This window comes from Lithobates pipiens, unplaced genomic scaffold (genome assembly GCF_037356315.1).
Source record: "Lithobates pipiens isolate NorthernLeopardFrog02 unplaced genomic scaffold, aLitPip1_a1.2 Scaffold_3, whole genome shotgun sequence".
Classification (NCBI taxonomy): domain Eukaryota; kingdom Metazoa; phylum Chordata; class Amphibia; order Anura; family Ranidae; genus Lithobates; species Lithobates pipiens.
The window spans coordinates 149102161-149121002 of record NW_027507790.1 but is presented as its reverse complement, the minus strand read 5'-3'; the positions used below and the strand labels follow the sequence as shown (position 1 = coordinate 149121002).

At 41.6% G+C, this 18842-nt stretch overlaps 1 protein-coding gene across 5 annotated transcripts in view; it reads right to left on the bottom strand.

Annotated features, from left to right (window-relative positions):
• The window catches only part of MCTP1 (multiple C2 and transmembrane domain containing 1), a 1143431-nt gene that overhangs the window by 362529 nt on the left and 762060 nt on the right, over positions 1 to 18842 (bottom strand). The gene's annotated exons all lie outside the window — the stretch shown is intronic.

Below are 18842 nucleotides of genomic sequence, written 5' to 3'. Positions count from 1 at the left end.
CGTCTCATCTCTTATATCCCTGGTCGGTATGATATCAAACTCCTGGATGGATTCCCTGCAGGCTGCAACAAACAATAAACACATAACAGGGAGTCCAGTTCCAAGGGTATTATTATACATTGTGGGTTTTGGGAACAGGTGGGGACAAAATGTAATTTGTAATACTTTTAAATATTTTTTTGAGGTGTTGAGGAAATACACGAAAATATTTGAAAAGGGGGCATACAACACTGCCAACCAGATCAAATGGAGAATGCAAAATATTATTATGCAATATTTTATGTTTACTGACTAAGAGCAAAATGGCGTTTTTTTTTTTGTTATCCTTGCCCCTGTAAAGAAGTCAATTATGTACATAACCATTATATATTTTCTTTAAGAATTCTTAATCTTCTTCCTATTTTGTTGATTTTTTTTTCTTTTGTAATCACAGTGTTCACTTTCAAAAAGTCACTTTTAGCAGGCAAAAGCAGCTGTTTACAATAAATCAGATCAAGTGGTAGATTTGTAAAAAAAAAAAAAAAAATTGGAGTAAAAACATTGCATGCAAAAAGGTTGGCCAAGAAAATATTTCAGAGGAGGCTGCAAATATTAAATCAAAGTTCAAGGAAAATTTAGTGAATCAAACAATGGCAGTATTCTACATAACAAAAAGATTGCAGATGACTAACAGAAGGTAATGCTCAACATCATTTTCCAGCTTTTTGGGGAAATCCTTTTCTGCATGCAATTGTTTTTGAAAATACAGTAGTTAATAGTAACAAAAAAATTGTTTTGACACAAAACCATGATATATTACATTTGTACACCCTTGGATGTACCCTTTGCTTTTCTCATAGTTTCCCATGGGCAATATTAATATGATGAGTAAAAACTTGTATAATGCATGTTATTTTTTTCAACTTTTTCAAAAAAAAATTCAACTTGTTGTTGCCATTTATTTGACTTTCTGTACTTTCTTATTCCTTGCAATAAACTTGTGTTTGGAAAAAATAAATGTTTTGAATACAGAGCAATTTCAGCTGTTCAAAGTATGAAGTTGTCTACTTGATGACTATGCACACACATGCTGGCAAATATGTGATCAAACTTGTCCTACAAACATACAGCTTCATACTGGGCAAACTTGCATGTTTGTCCTACAAGGATGGAAGAGGGATAGTAAGGACTTCCACTGTCTCAAGGTAATCAATTGTGAATGTAATTTCCCCCAGCAAGCTTAGTCAGAGTTTTGTAGTGGCCTGATCGGAGAAAAACCTATCACAGTTTTCTTGAGCAAGTTTAAAATGTTTTTCAGGGGTTAGGCAGTTGTATAGCTTATGGTAAAAGGTTCCAAAAGTCTTAGACATGGTTAGGGGGCAATGGGTCCTAGTTCCATCCGCTTGTAAAAGAAAGTCAGTTAAGCAATGGAAAGGTCGTGGTCATGGTTTGTTTGCTAGCATCCTATGGGGCTTATTAGAGAATTCATAAAATTTTGCCCATACCATGGATTTAGCTGTCTTACTTAGGGCTAAGGATTTTATTTGTTCCCGAAGGGATGTGACTTTGTGCAACGTTAACACTGTGGGCACAGAAGCCGATGCTCTGCAGCCCATAAGCCAACAAGGACTGCAGAAACAAACACCAAGAAAGTAGGCCTTGTGTGCCTCCCACAGTGTAGATGAGTCCTGAACAGAGCCCACATTGAATTGGAAAAATTCCTCCGACTCTATAGCTAGTTTAGTTTGGGTAGCCTGTGACTGTAGGAGGTGATCGTTAAGGCGCCAGTGGCATGTCTTAGAAGAGGTCTGGGACAAAATGACATCCAACGTGGTAAGGGCATGGTCAGACCATGTGATGGGAGAGATGTCAGATTCAACAATATAGGGGATGAGTGGGGCCGAGGTAAATAAATTGTCCAATCTGGAATAAAATGTGAATTTCTTAGTGGAGGGATGTTTAATCCTCCACAAATCAAACAACTGATTGGATCTAATACATTTGCGGAAAGAATTAGCTTGAGAAGAGACCTTTCAAGAGTCTGCCTATCGCTAGTGGGGGACATGACCAAATTGAAGTCCCCAACAACAATCATGAAAGGTTGGGAGTGGTAGTGGGGAGACTCAAAAATCTTGTTAAGAAAGTCAATCTGTCCAGAGTTAGGAGCGTATATATTAACCAAGGTAAAAGAAGAAGACATGTAGTCACACTCCAGGATAACAATTTCCCGTGAGGATCAGCATGTGCTGTTTTGACACTAATGGGGCATGATTTTTTAATTAGAATTGCCAGTCCAGCCTTACCCATGGAATAAGAAGCAAGGTAGGAGGAAGAGAAGTATTTCAAAGCAAACTTCAGTGAACCCCCAGCACAAAACTGTGTCTCTTGGAGCATGACCACATCAGCCCCTGAAGATCAAAGCCAACCACCGCTTTTGAATAGAGTTCAGGCCTTTTACATTATAGGACAAAATACGCAACGCCATGTTGACACATCAGCAATAATGGCTCGTTTGGGCATATAAAACATAAAAGACACAGTAAACATACTTGCATTTGTGTAAAAAAACATGTAGACCTCAGTAGCAAAAAATTAATGTGTGACATTAACGTACCCTTTTAAAGTTAATCTTAACCAGATTTCAGGCCTAAAATTTTACCTTCAAGAACCAATTAAATACCAACTTTATTTTTTTTCTTTGCAAATCTATGAATTCTGAAATATAATTTTTTTTCTGTGGATAATTTCAGTAAGCCAACAGAGTTGATTTACTAAAGGCAAATAGGTTGTTCACTTTGCAAAGTAATTTTTCCTTAGCTTAGTGAACGAAGTAAAGCTCTGCATACTTCCATCATCCAATCACGTGCAAGCAAAAATACTGTGTTTTTTTTTACTTCTTGCACATCATTTGGTATTCTTTGCAAAGTGAATTTTCATCACATTTACTAAGCTAAAATTCAGTTGCAAAGTTAACAGCCTTTTTGCCTTTAATAAATCAACCTGAATGCATGGATTTATGTGGCTATTGTAAGAATTTGCAGTCAGAGATTTCTCATACAAATCTACAATATAAAAGGTATTATTTAAATATGGAAAATGCTGTTTTCATACAGTAAAATGTTCAGGAATGTCAGGACATAAGCGTTACAAAATGTTATGACAAAACGTATATTTTTTGCATAAAATGCATTACAATGTAAGTATAGACTACACAATATGATTTTCTTTTTCTCATTTCAAAGATTTTTTATTTTTTTTTCATCAGTCCTTACTAATTTTTTAATTTAATTGACTCCTGCTTTTAAATTATGATTTTACTCCATGTTAGAGATGGCTGGTATAAATTGATTTGCAAAAGATTGCTGTCTATCACATTCTCAGCAGGTGCAAAGTATGGAACACCTTGCTCGGGGCTGATTTGTAAGTTGCTTCCTTCCACCCTGTTGGCTCCCTTAATTGCCCAGGTTCAAGGACAGAAAAGAGTGAGATGTGACAGTTCTGGGACAAATACAAATTCCTTTATAACCCATTCCATGCCAGAAAGCTGTGAACCATTTAAAATAGCTGAATCAATGTGGATTCTCTTTAAGAACCTAGAAACACGAGATAATCCTTACACAATCCAGCTAATTGTGGACCACCCAGGTATAAATCTTCATGACTATGAGGTACAGCCCACGTGGTAAATTTTGTGTGCGATATAGTGAATGAACAAATATTATTTGTCAGTCAACTGCTATCTTTTCCCCAGAAATGGAACCTCTCCTCCCACCAGAAGTGTCTGACTTCACATAATCACTATAAAATAAACAGAAAAAAAATGCAAGTACCAGAAATACCTATTGATTTCCTTCTAACTTTCTGTGTGAGCTGAAAATACACTAGGTAGTTGGATTCAGTAAAGGCAAATAAGTTGTTCTCTTTGAAAGTGAATTTCCCCCAAAGCTCAGGGAATGTGGCAAAATGGCACTGTGCAAGTGAAGAAAAACAACAGCTTTTTAGTTTACATATGAATGGATGATGGAAGTCAGCAGAGCTTCACCTCATTCATTAGTCTCAGGAGATTATACCTTTGAAAAGTGCAACTTCTCTTTCAAAGTGAACAAGTCTGGTGGTTTTTGGTAAATCAACCCATTGGGGGAAGACTTACAAAAACTGGAGCACTCAGAATCTGGTACAGCTGTGCATCATTGCCAAACAGCTCCTATTTTTAGCTTGTACAATTAAAGGATAGCAGGTAAAAACGTGCATTTATTATTTTTTGTTAAAGGAGCCTGTAAAGCATTTCACCAATGATCAGCAGATCGCTGATGCCATGCAGAACTCCAGAAGACTTGTCAGTGCCCCTGTTTGCTCGTACCTCGTATGGGTGCCTGCCCACACACTGGAGGACATTTATTAAAGCAGTTGTGTATTATTTAATGAGCAAATCATATGCAAAAAAAGGTTAGCATGAATCTTTGGATCTGTTTTATAACCGAAGAGACAGACTTCGGGTTCTTGTAGTTGGCCACCATGTTTGCACAGATCTCAAGAGGGATTTTGTACCATTCCTCTTTGCAGATCCTCTTCAAGTCATTAGGGTTTTGAGGCTGATGTTTGGTAACTTGAGCCTTCAGCTGCTTTCACATATTTTCTATGGGATTAAGGTCTGGAGACTGGCTAGGCCACTCCAGGACCTTAATGTGCTTCTTCTTGAGCCACTCCTTTGTTGCCTTGGCTATGCGTTTTGTCACATTGTCATGCTGGAATACCCATCCACAACCCATTTTCAATGCCTGGCTGTTGAAAGGAAGTTCTCACCCAAGATTTGATGGTACATGGCCCCATCCATCGTCCCTTTGATGTGGTGAAGTTGTCCTGTCCCCTTAGCAGAAAAACACCCCCAAAGCATAATGTTTCCACCTCCATGTTTAACGGTGAGGATGGTATTCTTGGGGTCATAGGCAGCTTTCCTCCTCTTCCAAACACGACAAGTTGAGTTGATACCAAAGAGCTAGATTTTGGTAATATCTGACCACAACACTTTCACCCAGTTCTCCTCTGAATAATTCAGATGTTCATTAGCAAACTTCAGATGGGCCTGTACATGTGCTTTCTTGAGCAGGGGGACCTTGCGGGCCCTGCATGATTTCAGTCCTTAGCGGCGCAGTGTGTTACCAATTGTTTTCTCGGTGACCATGGTCCCAGCTGCCTTGAGATCACTGACAAGATTCTCCCGTGTAGTTCTGGGCTGATTCCTCACCATTCCCATGCTCATTGAAACTCCACAAGGTGATATTTTGCATGGAGCCCCAGACCGAGGGAGATTGACAGTAATTTTGAGTTTCTTACATTTGTCAATAATCGCACCAATTGTTGTCACCCTCTTACCAAGCTGCTTGATGATGGTCTTGTAGCCCATCCCAGCCTTGTGCAGGTCTACATTCTTGTCCCTGACATCCATGGACAGCTCTTTGGTCTTGCCCATGGTGGACAGATTGGAATAGAAACAGGGGGATTGGTGTGTGATCCTAGATGAGCAACCTGCAAACATTCACAAGGAAAACCTTGTAGGCTGAACCAGCAAAGAGGGTATTGGTGTCTTTAACACATCAATATAGGCATTCCACCACTTTGTGGAAAATCTGTATTGATGTTTTAAAGACACCAATGCCTTCTCCTACAAGGCTTTTCTTGTGGATGTTTGCAGGTTGCTCATCCAGGATCACACACCAGGATAATTGTGCAGTGACTGAAGCAAGCCACATTCTCTGCACAATTATCCATTGAATTTACCTTTTTTTCCCCCTGTGTGTTTTTTGTATTGTGGGTCATCAAAAAGACTAAAAATCACCCAAACATAATTTTCCCTGATGAAGGAATACACACTGTTCATTCTGAAACAGGTTGGCTACATGCAAAAAATCCCTACTGACAGGCTACAGCTCGTCTCTGGCAGCACAGGGCAAACTTGCATTTTTGGTGGGTTTGACCTAATGTTTTGAGCTGCCATTTCTATATGTACTGTGATGTACTGTTTGTTTCATACTACCCTACCTAAATAGGCCATGTTTACATTTTATATGTTTTGTATATAATAAAAGTGGCATATATTGCCTTTTACTATAATTCCTATTTCTATGACTATTTCTGCCTTAAAAGACCAAGGGGGTTGCCTCTATCTTGCACCTTGACACACGTGTTCAAATTCATGTTTAGTAGGATGTTGGCAGCATAAACACTATTATATCCAAAAAAAAATATTTTTTCATTATACCAAAGGTGCCGTTATGGAAGTCAGTCAGGTTGTAACATGGCTCAAGCTGCTGGCATGTTTAACATGTCTAAACCACTGGCATCAAAAGTGAGTACACCCCTAAGTGAAAATGTCCAAATTGGGCCCAATTAGCCATTATTCCTAACCAGTGTCATGTGACCCGTTGGTGTTACAAGTTCCCAGGTGTGAATGGGGAGCAGGTGTGTTAAATTTGGTGTTATTGCTCTCACTCTCTCATTCTGGTAACTGGAAGTTCAACATGGCACCTCAAGGCAAAGAACTCTCTGAGGAGCTGAAATAAAGAATTGTTTCTCTACATAAAGAGGGCCTAGGCTATAAGAAGATTGCCAAGACCCTGAAACTGAGCTGCAGCACAGTGGCCAAGACCATACAGCGGTTTAACAGGACAGGTCCCACTCAGAACAGGCCTCACAATGGTCGACCAAAGAAGTTGAGTGCACGTGCTTGGCGTCATATCCATGAGTATGAGTGCTGCCAGCATTGCTGCACTGTTTGAAGGGGTGGGGGGGGGGGGGGTCAGCCTGTCAGTGCTCAGACCCTATTCCACACACTGCATCAAATTGGTCTGCATGGCTGTCGTCCCAGAAGGAAGACTCTTCTAAAGATGATGCACAAGAAAGCCCACAAACAGTTTGCTGAAGACAAGCAGACTAAGGACATGGATTACTGGAACCATTTCCTGTGGTCTGATGAGACCAAGATAAACTTATTTGGTTCAGATGATGTCAAGTGTGTGCGGTGGCAACAAGGTTAGGAGTACAAATATAAGTGTGTCTTGCCTACAGTTAGGCATGGTGGTGGGAGTGTCATGGTCTGGAGCTGAAGGAGTGCTGCTGGCACTGAAGAGCTACAGTTCATTGAGGGAACCAATGAATGCCAACATGTACTGTTACATACTGAAGCAGAGCATGATGACCTCACTTCAGAGACTGGGCCGCAGGGCAGTATTCCAACATGATAGCAACCCCAAACACACCTCCAAGACGACTACTGCCTTACTAAAGAAGCTGAGGGTAAAGGTGATGGACTGGACAAGCATGTCTCCATATCTAAACCTTATTAAGCATCTGTGGGGCATCCTCAAATGGAAGGCGGAAAAGCGCAAGGTCTCTAACATACACCAGCTCCATGATGTCATCATGAAAAAGTGGAAGAGGACTCCAGTGGCAACCTGTGCAGCTCTGGTGAACTCCATGCCCAAGAGGGTTAAGGCAGTGCTGGAAAATAATGGTGGCCACACAAATAATTGACACTTTGGGCCCAATTTGGACATTTTCACTTTTGTTGCCAGTGATTTAGACATTAATTTAGACTCAATCCCTTATGGTGAAGCCCTACAGCTAATTCATCAAGAAAGATCACTACAGGTCCTCAGCTCTGTCACAACTGGCACCTCAGGGAACAGCTACACCGACACAGTGCACAGGCTGCCTCAGGAGGCAGCAGCCTTAGAGGTAATGGAACCCTCCCTGACAAGGATAGAACTATCCTCTCCAGGGCTTCAGACTATTTATCACCTCACCAGGCATCTCCTGGATACTTTTCTCCAGGCAATAGCTAGGCCATGATATTTAAATCCATCATTTGAATCTCCCTCCCTATGCTCCGGAACATTCTTCCAAGAGCAGGGGGAAGCAATCAAACTCCCAGCCTGTGAAAACCTCAACAGACATAAGCAAATGGTCACTGCTCCCTTGACTACAGAAGGCGTTAACAACTAAATTTGCCTAGAATCCTATGCTAGGAGGGTGCTATATTAATAAGGAAAGTGCACTGACACATAAGTGAGTATGTACCATGTAAGATGGTTTAAAGGACATATATAGCGATATACAGACCTGTCAGCATAGAGTAAAAAATGCCATATGGATTTTTCATACAGTTATACAGGAGCATATTCTCATAAGATTTGGGATCCTCAGCTTTCCCAGAATCTCATCAGAAGGTTTAGGAATTTGTCCTCACCCAGACACCGAAGGTAAAAGCTATGTTGTAAGACAGATAAATTTTTTGTCTTTTCGCCTAATGATTTAAACATTTTTTTACAAGTAAAGATTGTTTTTACAAAGATTGGGGGGAGGGGTCGAAAAGTTAAACAACCCCCTGCATTTTGATACATCTTCTTTAATGTTTGCCACATTTATTTATTGGATTACAGTAAAGCCTTTTAATGCAAAGATATCATAAACCTGAATATTGTGGAACCATAGATGTACTATTTAGAATTTTACTCCTAAAACTCAAGATGAATTAAATTAAGAATTTTGGCATTTTCCTTACAACTATTATTTTCTAAATATAAATATAATTGTATATGCATATTGTTATAGTTCACATGAGAAGAGGTTGTTGCACTAACAGCATCACATGCATGTCAGTCTTTTGGCAGGTAGAACAGTCTCCGCTAAAAAAAGTATGCACTGCAAATGTGCCCTGCTCCTTGTTTTACATAATAGACAGGGGCATTGCCTGGTCATTCTATTGCCTTAGGCAACAGCGAAGACAATGCTATTCTCATCACTTAAACAGATCACTATAGATATCCGTTTGACTGCAGCCCAAGACAGGCTGACACAGTTATGGACCATTAACAGGTGCAGTTACAGATCAATAACATAAATGTACTTATTTAGACTTTTGTTTGAAAAAAGAAAAAAGGTGATCCATTTACTTACACTTTATATGACTACTAATTTTGTGTCATCTTCAGAAATAGTATAATGACACAATCACAAACGCCTCCTCTTTTTCTGTGTTACAAGTTTATAGAAAACCTTTGCAAGTCTGTAAATAAGATATACAGGTCCCATGTTCCACTGGAGGCAGAGAGACTTGTGTGCTGAGGTCATTTGGCTGTAGCTCAGCATATCTAGTCACAATTGAAGAACTCTTGATGTCTGCCTACAAGAGTCAATATCATCATGTAATGCCACATGGTAATCCTTGATTTGTGTTGGCACCATTATAACTAGCAATGTGAAAAGCATCAAAATGAAATTTCCTATATGCCTTATACTATGGCTGCTTTTATTTAACTGGAATGCCCCAAACGAAGTGGAAAAAATCTCAAAATAATGGCTAAGGATATGTTTGCAGGAAGCGACCACAAGCTAAAGGATCACATAATTTCTTACAACTTTGACAATGGTGCCACTTTATAATGTAACTGTGACTCATATACAATGGTGGCTTTCAGAGGGCTGACTTTATTTATTTGAGGTATTTATAACGTGCTGACAATTTACACAGCAATTTAAATACATTGTACATCAGTCCCTGACCTCAAGGTCTAAGGTCCCTATCTCACAAGCACTGAACCTAAAGCAAGCCTAAAGTCAGAAAAAACGTTAGCAATGTGCCAGTGGTCCTACATAGCAGACACCTCTTGTGATTTATTTTGGTTTAACTGACCTATTGAGCTTTTCCTGGGATATTCTGGTATTCAGATTTTGACCAGCTCCTGTGGTTCAGCTTTAGTGAGGCCACCCATTGAAGTGATTGTCCAGAAGACAGCAGAAAGTCAAAACCATAGGAGCTAGTTAAAATTTGCATTCCAGATTCAAGTCATACCAGTGGTGTTTAACTAGCTTTCCCTGAGTACAGGTTCACTTCAAGAAGTCACTAGGAACTGATGAATTGAGAAGCACCATTGTTTGAAGACTTCAAGTCCACCAGGTGGTTCTTTTTATGGTGTGTGAATAACAGGTCCCCTCCAATGCTTTTCTAACTTGTATACTTTTCTGACTGTTTATTTTCTTTTTAAAAAGCTAGTCTACAGTGTCTAGATAATGTTCAGCCAAACTTATTTCTAGTACAGGGATATGCAATTAGTGGACCTCCAGCTGTTGCAAAACTACAAGTCCCATCATGCCTCTGCCTCTGGGTGTCATGCTTGTGGCTGCAAGAGTCTTGCTATGCCTCATGGGACTTGTAGTTCTGCAACAGCTGGAGGTCCGCTAATTGCATATCATTGTTCTAGTATATCATTTTAGCATTGACCCCATTCCAATTAAAAGTCAGTTAAAGAACACTTTTATCTTTCGTGGCAAAATCCATTATCCTCTAAACTAGAAGATAACAATTATTACTAGCTTTGGCTAAATAGTAGTAACAGTTGTATTAGATCATTTGAATAAAAGTAACTTGCAAGGCACATATATAAATTAAATTACAAGAAGTCACTGGTACATGGTAACCAAACATTGTTTCTTCCAATAATCAATAAAATTAGCTTAAATTATAAAGTTTAAGAGAATGAAAAAAGGGGACGCATTATGCGTCCACTTTCTTGAGATTGTGGACTCCCCATAATCCCCCCCCCGCCCCTGTCAGCTATTACAGATGAGTGCAGCTAGCTGGACAGTAAAGATTAGTTTAGCTGGGTGAGGCCCCTTTAAGAAGGTGAAAACAGGTGTTTAGGGAAGGGCCAATCAGGTTTAAGGGAATGTGCTGGAAGCTTTCCTGAGGTTATAAAAGGTTAACAGGTGAAGGGGTATTCCTCTTTGACTGTGGACCACCAAGAAGATTGGAGCTCCCTCCCTCCCGCCCCAGTCGCGAGCACCTATATGTGGTTGGGTCACCCCGGATTCTGGGGGGGACTGTTATTTATATTTAAATTGTGCTACTACTCGAGTTCTAAAAACTGAGCTGATAGAATTCAGTTTGGTTGAATTTATGGTTACGTGATTTAATAAATGGTGATGATAAATACACTGTTGAAAACCAATAAAGGTGCCGCGGCCAAGTTTTGCCAAAATTAAATAATGGTCTCGTGGTCTTATTTTAGTTAAGGTATTATAGGTAGGTCTGGGGAGAGGTGGGTCCTACAATCTCAAGGAGACATGGCCCCTGGCAAGGCCACCAACGTGGCTCTAGGCAGCAGCTGCAGACAGTGATTAGGAGGTGTGGCTCAAGGTATATCAGTTGGATGTGAGGGGACTTGTAAACTTTGTTGTCTCTCTTCACATACATAGTATCCGACATAGACAATATTCAATCAACAGTTGGTTGCTTGTTAAATGTTTGTTGTTCTTGTCATCTATGTTCATGAAAGCTGTCCATACCAAGCCCAGTATGTGCAAAAGATGTGACAGACCTGATTAAGCAGTGATAAAAACATAACACTTGTTGCATTATTACAAAAGAGAGTCTGACCCCTTCATAACAAAGTGCTGGATATCAACATTGAACCAATCTAGAAGAAAGACTGTGGTGGGTTTCATGATAACTAGTGATAAAAAAATAAGAACTTCACCATGCATGAATATATGCATTCAGATATGCAGAGAATTAACAGTTCTTGAACCATGAATGCATGGATGCATGGATATAGAATGACTCTGTACATGTTTAGGGTGAATAAAAAATGTGCCTGCATTTTCCTAATTCAATATTCACTAATCAGAGATGGGAAATCTTTCCCGTCCCCCGTTCTTGTATAATTATATATTACATATGTCGTATTGTGCTTCCTGAATACATTACCATAAAGTAAGTGCCCATAACACATTTATATAAAAGGTTATATGGAGCTGCACCATCAAGGATATTTCATACAAGTTTCTTATTCCAGGTAAATAACTAAAATACATCTTCACAGTACTCTGCGTTCTAAAAACTAATAAAGCACAACCATTTCATGCTTTCCAAACAGTTATGACAAGAAGAGTGTCTTCTATAACGCTCTCAATGTCATAAAGCAGGAAAGCATTTATAATTAATATATTAGCAATATCTCTGTGTTGCAAATCTTATTAATGCTGATGAACATGCAGGGAAAGCAATTTGGGATGTGATGGCATGCTGTGCAAATAATGCAGCGTGAGAGGATGTGGAGTAAAATGTGACAGTTAGAGCAAGACAAAAAACACAAATGTACCTATTAAAGTGTAACTCTGATATAGTGAAAAGCATGTAAGTGCTCCTATAAATAAACTTACAGGGCATTTACAAAAGTATAAAAAGTTAAAGCGACCTACAAATTCTTAGTAAAGACCAAAATGAATAAATAAATAAGTGAAAAGCAAAAATGTATGTATTTTAATAATTTACTCATCAATGTACAGTATGTGAGTTAATAGTTGGTTACATGCCACATTCTGTTCTAATTCCAGTTAGAAAAATACACACAGCCACCAAAAGTTCCAGGAAATCAGATGTGTCTCCTATGCTACCTGTCTGTTACTTGCTAATTGGGATGAATACATTTTATGTCATTGCATGCATTCTTCAGCAGAACTTGGACTTCACCACAAGTGAAATGTACCACATTTACTAAGTTCTGGGGACAATCCCCTTATAAAGTTAAATTTCTTTTGCAAAGTGAAAAACCTATTTATCTTGCATTAAGTATTCAACCCCCATGACTATGCAGCAAATGTGTGTGTGTGTGTGTGTATACTGGCCAGCTGTAATATGCATTGCAATATACTGTATATATGTGTAAATGTCTAAAATATAAGGATGAGCTTTACAGAGCTTGTAATGAGCCAGTTCAAATTATGGAGTATATTGTAGGATGTATTGTTCATACTTGTTTTTAATCCAAATTTTTTTTTATTGAAAGTAAGTATCACGCATAGAACAGGCACATTTTTGCCAAACAATACATAATAATACAAAATAAGTGCAAAGTCAGAGGCACATAATCAAATGTCACATTTGCAAAGGTTTACAGGCATCTTAAGCAAAGGTAAAGTCTAAAGAACAGCAAATGCATGTTCCTACCTCCTGCAGATAAATAAGGATAGTAACAGACAACTCAAGGACACATGGGGATGAAGGCAAGTGAATAATGCCCATATGAGATCAACCTAAAAAGAGGTCACCCCTACAAAATAATAAAAAGATAAAAGAAAACAAAAAGGGGCTGCACTCCTGGAAGAAAGAGATAACATGCAAGAGGAGGTGGAGGGGTTAGAAGCAGTTACCTATTGGGGCCAGAAAATGAAGCAAAAAGGTAAATAAAAAAAGATAAAAAAAAAATGTTATCAAGATATCTTCCACATTACTCCTTAACCACTTCAGCAAAATGGGTGTACACCCCTTTAAGGGGCCGAGCTGCGGGTTTGATCAATAGAAAATGCTCAAAATAGATAATAGACCACCATAGTGCAGTGATCAGATATGTTATATCAGATATGCCTTAGCTACCCACAGAATGGTGTAACATCCCTGAACAAAACAGAAAGGCCAATACTATGGAAAAGATGTTGTAATAAAATACAGTTTATTATAAAATTGCTTTAAAACCAAATGTATTTGTTAAAATGTATACAATTTACAGATCCATATACTCTCAAGGTCTTCAGAATAGCCAACAAGTAAAACAGAAACAAAGAACAAGAAATACATATTGGATAATATGACATTCTGGGATGCATAGTAATAAATCTGATACCTAACAATGTGCTAGATGGAGAACAGATTTATTACTATGTACCCCAGAATATCATATTGTCCAATAATTCTGTTTTACTTGTTGGCTATTATTTACTTTGCAGAATCTATCAATCTCACTGCAAAGAAAAGGCCCTGAAGAAGACTTTGAGAGTTGAAACGTGTTTGAGTTCCTCTTGTCATACCCACGATCGCCTCATGGAGGGAAAGAACGAGGAGATGCTAATGTAAGCAAGCATCTCCCCGTTCTGCCTAGTGACAGTGTCGCTGATCTCTGCTCCCTCGGGAGCAGAGATCAGTGATGTGTCAAACGTAGCCATGCCCCCCCACAGTTAGAAACACTCCCAGGGCACACTTAACCCATAAACTGTGCCCTAGTGGTTAACCCCTTCACTTCCAGTGTCAATTACACAGGAATCAGTGCATTTGTATAGCACTGATTACTGTATAAATGACAATGGTCCCAAAAATGTGTCAAAAATGTCCGATGTGTCCGCTATAATGTCGCAGTCATGATAAAAATCACTGTTCGCCGCCATTACGAGGAAAAAAAAATAAATTAATAAAATGAATAAAAATGCCATAAAACTATACCCTATTTTGGAAACGCTATAACTTTTGTGCAAACCAATCAATAAACGCTTATTGCTTATTATTGCTTATTTATTTTTTTTTCCCAAAAATATGTAGAAGAATACGTATCGGCCTAAACTGAGGGAAAAAAAATGTTTTTTTTATATATTTTTGGGGGATATTTATTATAGCAAAATGTAAAAAAATAAATTCTTTCCAAAATTGTAATTTTTTTTGCTTATTGCGCAAAAGTTAAAAACCGCAGGGGTGATCAAATACCACCAAAAGAAAGCTCTATTTTGATGTCAATTTTGTTTGGGAGCCACATCGCACGACCATGCAATTGTCAGTTAAAGCGACACAGTGCCCAATCGCAAAACATGCTCTGGTCAGGAAGGGGGTAAATTCTTGGAGACATGAAATACATTTGAGATACGCATATTAGAAGGAAGGTCTAATGCGTAAGTGACTGGGTTAATCCGACGAAGAATACGGAAAGGCCCAATAAACCGAGGTGTGAACTTCAGAGCAGGAACATGAAGTTGGAGGTTGCGGGGTGACAGCCAGACCCTGTCCCCAACCTGGTAGGAAGGTGCAAGCATGCGTCTGCGGGCAGCTGGGAGTCTGTACCTATCAATAGCATGTCACAAAGCCTCCTGGACTTGTGCCCAAGTGGAACAAAGACCACGGAGATGCTCCTCTAACACAGGAATACTCTGTGGAACAAATTAGTCAGGCAACGTGGAAGGTTGGAAACCATAGTTCACCATAAAACGGGGAAAATCGGGAAGCAGAATTCAAGGCACTATTGTGAGAAAACACCGCCAACGGTAAGAGGTCTGACTAGTTGTTATGATGGTCAGAAATATAGCAATGTAGGAATTGCTCCAAAGACTGATTGGCTTGTTCTGTGGCCCCATTAGACTGCAGGTGATACGCAGAGGAGAAAGCAAGCTGAATTCCCAACTGTGCACAAAAGGCTCAGCACAAACTGACTACCCCTGTCCGAGACAATCACCTTGGGTAGCCCATGTAAGCGAAAGATCTACCGAGCAAAAATGGAAGCCAGTTCCTTAGAAGTGGGCAACTTTTTAAGTGGAATACAATGAGACATTTTCAAGAATTGGTCAACCACCATAAGGATAACTGTTTTGCCCTGGGAGTTGAGTAACTGCACAGTGAAATTAATAGGCAGGTGGGTCCAGGGCCACTCTCCATTGGGTATGGGTTGTAGGAGGCCGACTGGAAGGTGTCGTGGAGTCTTACACTGAGCACACATGGAACAGGCAGCTATGAAGACAGTTACATCAGCACATAGACTAGGCCACCAGAATTGTTGGGAAATGGCTCCAAAGAGTTGATTCTCCCAGGGTGACCAGCAGTCTTGGAAGAATGGTAAGTTTGGAGCACGGCAGTATGGAGACTCTCTGGGACAAATCAGCGGTTTCTCAGGAGGAGCATGGACCTGAGCAGCAAGAATTTTGTCACCCAAAGGAGAAGTGAGACTGGCGCGAACCGTAGCCAGAATACGATCAGGAGGAATCACAGGAACCGGAACCGAATCCAGTGCAGTGAAGGAAAATCGTTGTGAGAAAGCGTCAGCCCTTACATTCTTAGTCCTGGGTAAAAATGAAACAATGTAATTGAAACTAGACAAGAAAAGAGCCCATTGCACCCTTCTGGGAGAGAGGCGTTTAGCCTCAGACAAGAATGTGAGGTTCTTATGGTCAGTAAGAATGAGAACTGGCACAGTGGTACCTTCGAGGAGATGTCTCCATTCTTTCAGGACTAAAATGATCGCTAACAGCTCTCTGTCACCAATCTCGTAATTATACTACACAGGTGACAATTTCTTGGAAAAGCAGCCACAAGGATGCATAGCACTCTCAGAGGTAGGATGTTGAGACAGAAGGGTTCAATCTCCAGTCTCAGAAGCATCAACCTCAAGGATAAAAGGTAACATAGGATCAGTGTGTGCCAACACAGGAGCAGAAACAAAGGCAGCCTTAAGACTCTCAAAGGCCTTAATGGACTCTGAAGACCAGCTCTGTGGGTTACTGTCCTTTCTAGTCATATCAGTCAGGGGCTTGACCAGAGACAAGAAGTTATGAATACACTTCAGATAATAGTTGACAAAGCCAAGAAAACACTGCAGAGGACGTAAACCCACAGGCCGGGGCCACTGCAGGACTGCTGAAAGTTTCTCTGGGTCCATCAAAAAACCAGCAGTGGAAATTACATAACCCAGGAATGTAACCAGTTCACGATGGAATTCACACTTCTCCAATTTACAATAGAGATTGTTCTCTCTTATGCCGCGTACACACGATCAAACAATCGGGTGGAAAAGTCCGGCAAACTCAAGTCCGCCGGACAATCCCCCTGTGTGTAGCCTCCAGTGGATTTTTTTGACCCGAAAGTACGGCGGACTTAGAAAGTAGTTTTGCACTCCAATCTTCCCGCCGGACTTGCATTTCGGCGGACAATCCGGCCGTGCGTATGCCAGTCTGCCATACTTTTGAAATGAAAGGACTTTTCCCGCCCAGAGAAAAGTCCGCTCATTTTGAGCGCGTCTCCAGGTAGGCGGGGCCCGCGAAGGAGACGTCGCTGGCCCCGCCACCTGGTATGGACTTAAAGGGGAACCCCAACGGCGAAAAAAATCGGCGTGGGGGTCCCCCCAGGTCCACATCAGACCCTTGTCCGAGCACGCTACCCGGCCGGCCAGGAAAGGGGGGACGAGCGAGTGCCCCCCCCCCTCCAAGCCGTACCAGGCCGTGTGCCCTCAACATGGGAGAGTGCCTTGGGGAAGGGGGGGCGCGGCCCCCCACCCCAAAGCACCTTGTCCCCATGTTGATGAGAACAAGGGCCTCTTCCTGACAACCCTGGCCGTTGGTTGTCGGGGTCTGCGGGTGGGGGGATTATCAGAATCCGGGAGCCCCCTTTAATAAGGGGGCCCCCGGATACCGGCCCCCCACCCTATGTGAATGAGTATGGGGTACAATGTACCCCTACCCATTCACCTGTAAAATAAAGTACAAAAAAACACAAAACACAAGGGTTAAAATAGTTTATTGCACAGCTCCGGGGGTCTTCCGTCTTTGGGGGTCTTCTCGCCGGACTCCTCCGCTATCTTCTTCTAGCTCTTTTACTAGCGGAGGAACCTGGCTTTCTTCCTCGACGCCGACTTTGGGTCTTGTCCCCATCTTCGGTTCTTCTGCCGGGCCACCGCACCTTCTTCTAGCTCTTTTACAGGCGGTGGCCCGGTCTTCTGTCGCCGCTGTCGTCGCCGCCTCCTGTTCTTCTCTTCTTCTCTTCTTCTTCAGATGTTGCCTCGTCGCGTCCTCCGCTCACAATGGCTCCGAAGCGACGTGCGGCGACTTATATAGGGACATCACCAGATGATGTCCCCGCCTACTATGATGTCACAGTCCCAGAGGATCATGGACTGTGACATCATACTGGGCGGGGAAATCATCCGGTGATGTCCCTATATAAGTCGTCGCGCGCCCGGTCCCCGTCTTTGCGAGCGGAGGGAGCGACGAGGCAACATTTGAAGAGAAGAAAAGAAGAGAAGAACAGAAGACGGCGACGACGACGGCGGCGGCGGCGGCGACAGAAGACCGGGCCACTGCCTGTAAAAGAGCTAGAAGAAGGTGCGGTGGCCCGGCAAGAAGAACCAAAGAGGGGGACAAGACCCCTGAAGTCAGAAGAAGAGGCCGGCGGCGAGGAAGAAAGCCGGGCTCCTCCGCTAGCAAAAGAGCTAGCAGAAGATAGCGGAGGAGTCCGGCGAGAAGACCCCCGAAGATGGAAGACCCCCGGAGCTGTGCAATAAACAATTTTAACCCTGTGTTGTGTTTTTTTTTGTACTTTTTTTCACAGGTGAATGGGTAGGGGTACATTGTACCCCAGAAAAAGAGAAGAAGAAGGGGGCGCCTCTGGGTGTAGATTTTTTTTAAAAGCTATTTATTCACGGGTCTAAAACAAAGAGATTATGTACTCACATTTTCCAAGACATAAAATGGCATGTAGAATAAAAGGGGGGGTCATCTGATTCGTCCGTCACTTGAGATCCGGTCCGCAGGTGTCATGTTGTCCTCTCCTGGCGTTACCACAAGTTAGTTGTTTTGAAAAAGCCGGCTCGGTGGACGCAGAGGATGTATTTCCAAAGTGAGGCTTGGTTAGCTGTGACACGCGGGTCGCGGGGTTGTGACGTCACGGCGGGTGACGCGTTTCCTTTAAGTCCATACCAGGTGGCGGGGCCAGCGACGTCTCCTTCGCAGGCCCCACCTGCGCTGAGACGTGCTCAAAATGATCAGACTTTCCTCCGCGTGTGTGGGCGAGTCCGTTCATTTAAAAAGTACGGCGGATAGTACGGCGGACTTAGTACGCCGTATTAGTCCGCTGAAAAAGTGCCGTGTGTGGGCAAGTAGCCCGTTCTGAAAGTCCGACAGACAGTCCGGCGGGAAGTCCGCCAGACTAAGTCCGCCGGATAGTCGGCTACGTGTGTACGCAGCATTCGTTTCTAAAGCACACGACAGGCATCTGTGTCGTGGCTCTCCAGGGACTCAATTGTGTAATAATATGACCGGTGTGGAGGTAAACTAATGGTTTG